Source organism: Eucalyptus grandis, chromosome 5 (assembly GCF_016545825.1).
Source record: "Eucalyptus grandis isolate ANBG69807.140 chromosome 5, ASM1654582v1, whole genome shotgun sequence".
NCBI lineage: Eukaryota > Viridiplantae > Streptophyta > Magnoliopsida > Myrtales > Myrtaceae > Eucalyptus > Eucalyptus grandis.
This window is the reverse complement of record NC_052616.1, coordinates 14,437,206-14,443,509: the sequence shown is the minus strand read 5'-3', so window position 1 is coordinate 14,443,509 and position 6,304 is coordinate 14,437,206. Positions and strand designations below refer to the sequence as shown.

At 39.3% G+C, this 6,304-nt stretch overlaps 1 pseudogene; it reads right to left on the bottom strand.

Moving 5' to 3' along the window:
• Window positions 1-1,236: 1,236 nt before the first annotated feature.
• LOC120293663 lies at window positions 1,237-5,836 on the bottom strand (annotated as a pseudogene).
• Between the last annotated feature and the right edge of the window lie 468 nt (window positions 5,837-6,304).

Below are 6,304 nucleotides of genomic sequence, written 5' to 3'. Positions count from 1 at the left end.
ATGCTGCTTCGCTCTACACGCGCATCCCTTCATACCGTCAACCACTTCTTGGCGGAGGCTGCGGTGGTGGGAAGCCGGTTGGCCGTCTCCACCTCCGCCTCAGGGACGGCATCGAAGAGAAAAGGCAGAGACATTTTTCGGGAAGAGGCTGCTGAGCCTGGTGTACGCAAAGCGCAGTGCGGGTGGTAACGACTTGCAAGTGGAAAGAGGGAGGAGGTGCGGTGTGAAGTACGGGCTCAACCGCATCGTCAAAGAGCTTCGCAAGCTCAAGCGCTTCAAGCACGCCATGGAGGTTCTCCTCTCTCTATGTTAACTTATTTACACACGAGCAATTCTCGTACTTTTGCGTGGTTCGCCGTGTAGAAGCTCGAATGCTTTAATATAAGTGAAGAGTCGATTCTTCAGAGAAATGGACACCATTGAAAAGGCAAAGCTATGAAAGGAAAGCTCTATTAGTTCGAAATTATAGGTAGATAGGAGCTAAGCAAGTGACTGATATTAAGTACGTTTCTCGACGTGTGGTTAAATTAATCTAGCATATCCCACATTGATATCTCTGATTTGCAAACCCATCTCACTCGAGTGTCTAAACGGCCAATAATATGTCAGTAACAACTTCTAATTAAATCTTGAATGCATAATTGATTGAGAAGACCAAACAAGGTAATTGCACAATCAGAATTCCCGCTTCAAACAGGCTATTTTACTTCTTAAACCGCAAATAAATTCATTGCTGGGAGTTGATCAAGTTCTTACACAAAATTCTAGTTTCACGAAATGCCTAGTAGATATAGCCATCAATCCGAGAGAGGTTTGGAGCCGCAACATTCATGGTGACTTAGTCAGTACCTCCAACAGAATCCGAATCAAGCAATGATATCCCTGCTCAAGGGATCGACACAAATCTATGAGTTCAATAACAGGATCTGGCGACAAGTGGAACTTGTGAATTAAATGGAGATGTAAACTTGAGTTGATTGATCAGAGGCGACAGTATTATAGATTCGCGAGCTATATCTAGAATTATTTCCTGACAAAGAAACTCACTGGACAATAATAAGTGAGTCACGGGAACAATCACATACAAGTCAAATATATCCACGTATTAATGTGGGTATGCTGATGTACTCACAGATAACATATGCATCCTGTTCATGATGAAGATGAGAGCTACTCATTTTGTTATTGAGTTACTTGGTTTAGCACCAAAGACATTTGTGACAAATTTCTGATATTTTATGAATGCCAGAACACGACGGTGATTGAGAAAAGAGCCAACAAAACTCCTTATCTAGAAAGTGCAAATTCTGTCCATGTCAAGGGCCTCATGACTTGGAACAGTGCCTTCTGGAACTGCTCACTGAAGTCCTCTAGTGATCCAGTATTGTCAATTACTATGTCTGCCTTAGACCTTTTCAAATCCAACGGCATCTGAGCATTTATCCTGTTCCCAGCATCTTCCTTGTTTGTTCTGTCTCTTGCCATAAGCCGTCAAAGCCAAGTTCCTGGATCAACCCAGACAACAACGATGGGATGTCAAGAACAATGACCTTATGTCCTTTCAACCAAAGTTTCAACATTTCTCAGAAGATGCCAAATGATATGTAAGGAGCCAGCAGCCTAAACATAAGTAAGCACAGAAAGCTTCAGGGAATTAGAAGATTAGAAGGTTTCTTAGCTTGAAGTTTAACGCAACTGGTAATGCATCATCCAAACAAACATGAAGAAATCCAAGGTGCATCATTGGCTTCAGAAAGAATAACTCAGCTATGACCAAGGCAATGAAGATGCAAAAATTTCGAGCAGAGGTCACAAATTACAGACAGCGACTACATCCATGATGGGTTAGAAAGAACTCAAAAAATATAATTTATCTCCTGTTTCATCAGAGCAAGTAATTTCCCTGGTCAAGCAGAATCTTATGCATCTGTACTTATGCATTGTAAATTTGCTGTTGTGTCCAGCATGCTTCGATCCCCATTTTGAAGCTAGAGCTAGTACTGCAAGTTTAGCTCAGATTTACCATTACCCATTCAAAACTTGACGCATTGCAGGATCAAAGAAGACAGTTTGGCCCAACTTTGGCTAATCAACTTCTCCATCAGCCCGTAGAATCTCCTCCCCAAACGCAGCAACAACTTTTTTCCATTCACCAGTCCCTTTCTTTAATACGTCCTGCAAGCACAACAAGGAATCCAAGAATTCCAAGAAGGAAAATACAGTCTTCAAGTCCTGTCAAGTGGCAACATACCATCCGCCCTACATGGATCAACCCAATCATTGAAACTTGCTAGAACGAGAATAACTCCCTGCAGTATTTTATTTGTACTCTTAAGCGAAACCATCTGCCCGTTGTTACATGACACAGTTTAAGGTTGCCATACTTTTACCATCTCATAAAGGGAAATCATGAGTATATAGAAATTGACGCAAGCTTACAGTAGGAGGGACACTAAAAAACAAAATGCAACAAAGCTCCTTAACATGGAAACTGTTCAGCCAATAACAAAAGCATCATTTACCCAGTCGAACAAGAAAGTGAGATCTTTTGAAGAACAGGACTCTCAAGTTTGTGCAATGTTTCTTTTTGTTGGAGATTCCAACTACTAGAACATCCCCTTGTTTTTCATATTTCTCTTAAGAAGGAAAGAAATCAATAGTAAACATACTCGGCAAATTTAAAATAAACCATCTACCATTTCCTTGCTTTCGTATTTCTAGACAGGATTCGATGTACATAATGTGATTAATTTACAGTCATCTAGTTTAGGAAAACTCTCAAAACATACTTTTCAAAGATCACTGTAACAGAACAGATTAAAGGAACTTTATTGAGGAATATAAAGTGAATCACAACTAGGCAAAGAAATCAATAGGACCAATAATCATAACTCAAGCAATATCAACAAAAAAAAAAAAAAAAAAAAAATACACGAGCAACAATGTACGATTGATTATCTATCTAGTTACCACACGTTCACAGTTCATTGGCATAGGCAATTTGCCAATTTTGAGTGTTGGACATTGCTGGAAAATGCTATTTGACTATTACTTTGAGTGTGTTTGGCTTGGTTTGTTTATACTTTCTCATTCATTTGTGATCAGGGATTAACGTATTATTCATCTTATTGCCTTCCAAGCGTGTTTAAAGGTCTTTTGTCCTGTTAATTGCCAGTAATGCATGCTAACATTCATTGAGGGTCTCGGTTTAGGCATGAAATTTAAGGAAATTGATGGAGATAACTTGAGGTTGAATTTCATGATTCATGCAAATACATTGGTATGTGATTAATTTTTTAGGCTTTTTGTTGGATTGAATTTCAATTGAATAGGTGAATCGTGGTTACATACAATGAACGTAACCAGCCATTACAACAAACGTATGTAACTATTTGTGCTTGCTTCATAATCCATTAGCTCTCTTTGACAAACGTTGTGACAATTGCTATTTCAAGTAACCTGCCATCATGCATACTAAAACGCTAGTGTCATTATACAATGGGAGCAAAGAATGGGAATGTAATTTTCCTACATTGATATTAACTTTTGATGTGATAGTGGACAACGAATATTTAGAAAGGAGTAAAGAATGATGAATACCTATTTACTGAAAAAAAAAAATTCTCCCCTTTTTTTGGGTAAATAACGTAACTACATTAAACAAAACAAGTCAAGTTTCATAGGTGTTAAGTATATGTACTCCCAGCAGAGTCTACATATTAAAAGGTCTTTATTAACATCTGGAGCAGAAAAATAAATGACAAACTGCAGATGTTGTTCCTCTGCAAGTAGGGCCAAACAATCCGTGTAAATAGATAACATTATTGACTACTTTTAATCTAAGACCATCTCTTAGAGCCATGTTTATGCCACGATGTGTTACTCATCTGTCGGAGTCTCTATAATTCTTGAGAGATTTATACTCGCTCCTAATCGTAAGCCCTGGTATTATATACTTAGGGATGATATATAATATCTAAAACTACTTTTAATCAATAATTACGACGTGTATCATTGGAAACTTCTTAATCATCCATATAAAAAAGATGGGCAAAAGTCTTCTCGCAGGTCTTTCAAGTTTGTTTCTTATGTGGAAGAAAATATGAGATGTCATTTACGAGGACCACTGTACAATTATGACTACACATGAGCAATCAACCACAGCATGCATGAGAATGCGACCTAATTTGTACCTTGTCATTATATGACTATTTTTTTTTCCCTTTTGAAAAAAAAATGCCTATTTCCTTAACATTACTAAAATAAATGAAAAAAAAAACATGGAGTCTTAAGCAATTTGTTGAAATTGCACAACATCTACAGTAATTCATACATACCTATTATGTTCCATATTTAATTATCACTTTGTCAGTACCTCAATTTTTCGTGTTCATCATATGTTTAGTTATAAGAACCTATGGAAACAATGACCCATTACAGAGTCAAGTGGCTAGACCAATAGAGTATGCCTATCATTTATATCCAAAATATTCAAATATTTTTTCTTGTTTGTATCAGGCGATATTCATAACCCCCAATATTATATACTTGGGGATGATATATAATATCTAAAACTACTTTTAATCAATAATTACGACATATAACGTTGGAAACTTCTTAGTCATCCATATAAAAGATGGGCAAAAGTCTTCTCACGGGTCTTTCAAGTTTGTTTCTTACGTGGAAGAAAATATGAGATGTCATTTACGAGGACCACTATACAATTATTACTACACATGAGCGGTCAATCACGGCATGCATGAGAATGTGACCTAATTTGTACCTTGTCATTATATGACTATTTTTTTCCCTTTTGAAAAAATAATGCCTATTTCCTTAACATTACTTAAATAAATGAAAAAAAGAATGGAGTCTTAAGCAATTTGTTGAAATTGCACAAAATCTACAGTAAAATATAAATACCTATTATGTTCCATATTTAATTATCACTTTGTCAGTACCTCAAATTTTTTTTTTTTTGATGACCTAGGAACCCTGTATAGCCGGCAGCTGGCTGAGCAAATCTGGAGAGGACGCTAGCGGAGGACCCACCACCCCGACATCCCACTTAAGACACTAAGCGCCTCCACTGGGTTCCGAACCTGTAACATCCTAAAATTCGACCCCGTTTCGATAAAGTGAAATGGATATTTCGTTGACGTGCCTATGGCCCTTTTTCTCTGAGCTGATCACTCACGAGTTAACTAACCTATTGGGTGAAGCCGTTAAGGGATGTATCTGTAGTAAAATCCCTAAAAGCTACCTAATTAGTTAGATTGGGCTAAAATCACGTCGATCGATTTTTAACCACGAAATTGAACTCGATTTCGGGAATCGAATTTTAAGCGCGTTATAATTCTTTTTTAGGAACCTGTCTCATCGTTCGTCAAATTATTGACGAGTCCAAAATTTCAAGAAAGAAATTATTTGAAGAAAAATTGAAGACCGAAAGGAATTGAAAAGGGAAAGAGAAAAGAAAACAAAACAAAAATAATGGTGTTATTTTTATTTTCTTTTCCCTGTCTCCCTCTCTCTTTTTTTTTTTCTCTCTCCCTCCCTTTTCTCTCTTTTTTTTCTCTCTCTCTCTCTTCTCTCTCCTCTCCCCTCCCCTTTGTGCGGACAGCTCTCCCCCCCCAATCGACTTCTCTCTCTCTTCCCTTTTGACCGGTCAAGCCCTATCTTCTCTCTCTCTTCTCTCTCTCTTCTTCCTCCCCCACGTGACCGAACTCTCCCTTTTTCTTCTTCTCCTTCGTGCGAACCAGAAGCTGAGGAAGATCAAAAGCTGCAACCCACCGTCGCCGACCGTCCCGCCGCCCGCGTCCGCACGCCCCCGCATCTGCCGCTCACCGCTGTGCACTACCTGCACTCTCCTCCACCCAGGCGCCCATTCCCCGTGCAAGTCAGCCCTATTCGCCTCTATCCAGCCCTCGTCCAGCCACCTCCGACCACCGTTCGACCCCGTCGGACCTCCTCGGCATCCCTCTCACCCTTTGTCGGCCCCGCCTTGTTGTTTTGGCCGCCGGACTAGCTCCGGCCAGCCAAGAACAGCAACCCACAAAGTGGGTTTCCGGCGGCTTTAGGCCTACTTTTGGGCTGTTTCCGGGCCCCAAACCCGAGCCGTGCTTTGGGAAGTTTTGTTCCTCGCATCGCCCCGTCGGATTGATCCGATTTGCGCGCAATTCCGGTGAGTAATCTCACTAATCCCTTATTAGTTGGCTAATTATGCTTATGGTGGTTTAGTTTTAATTAATTAGGTTTAGGTGGTTAGATTATAATAGATCAGTATTTATTAGTTAATTATGAT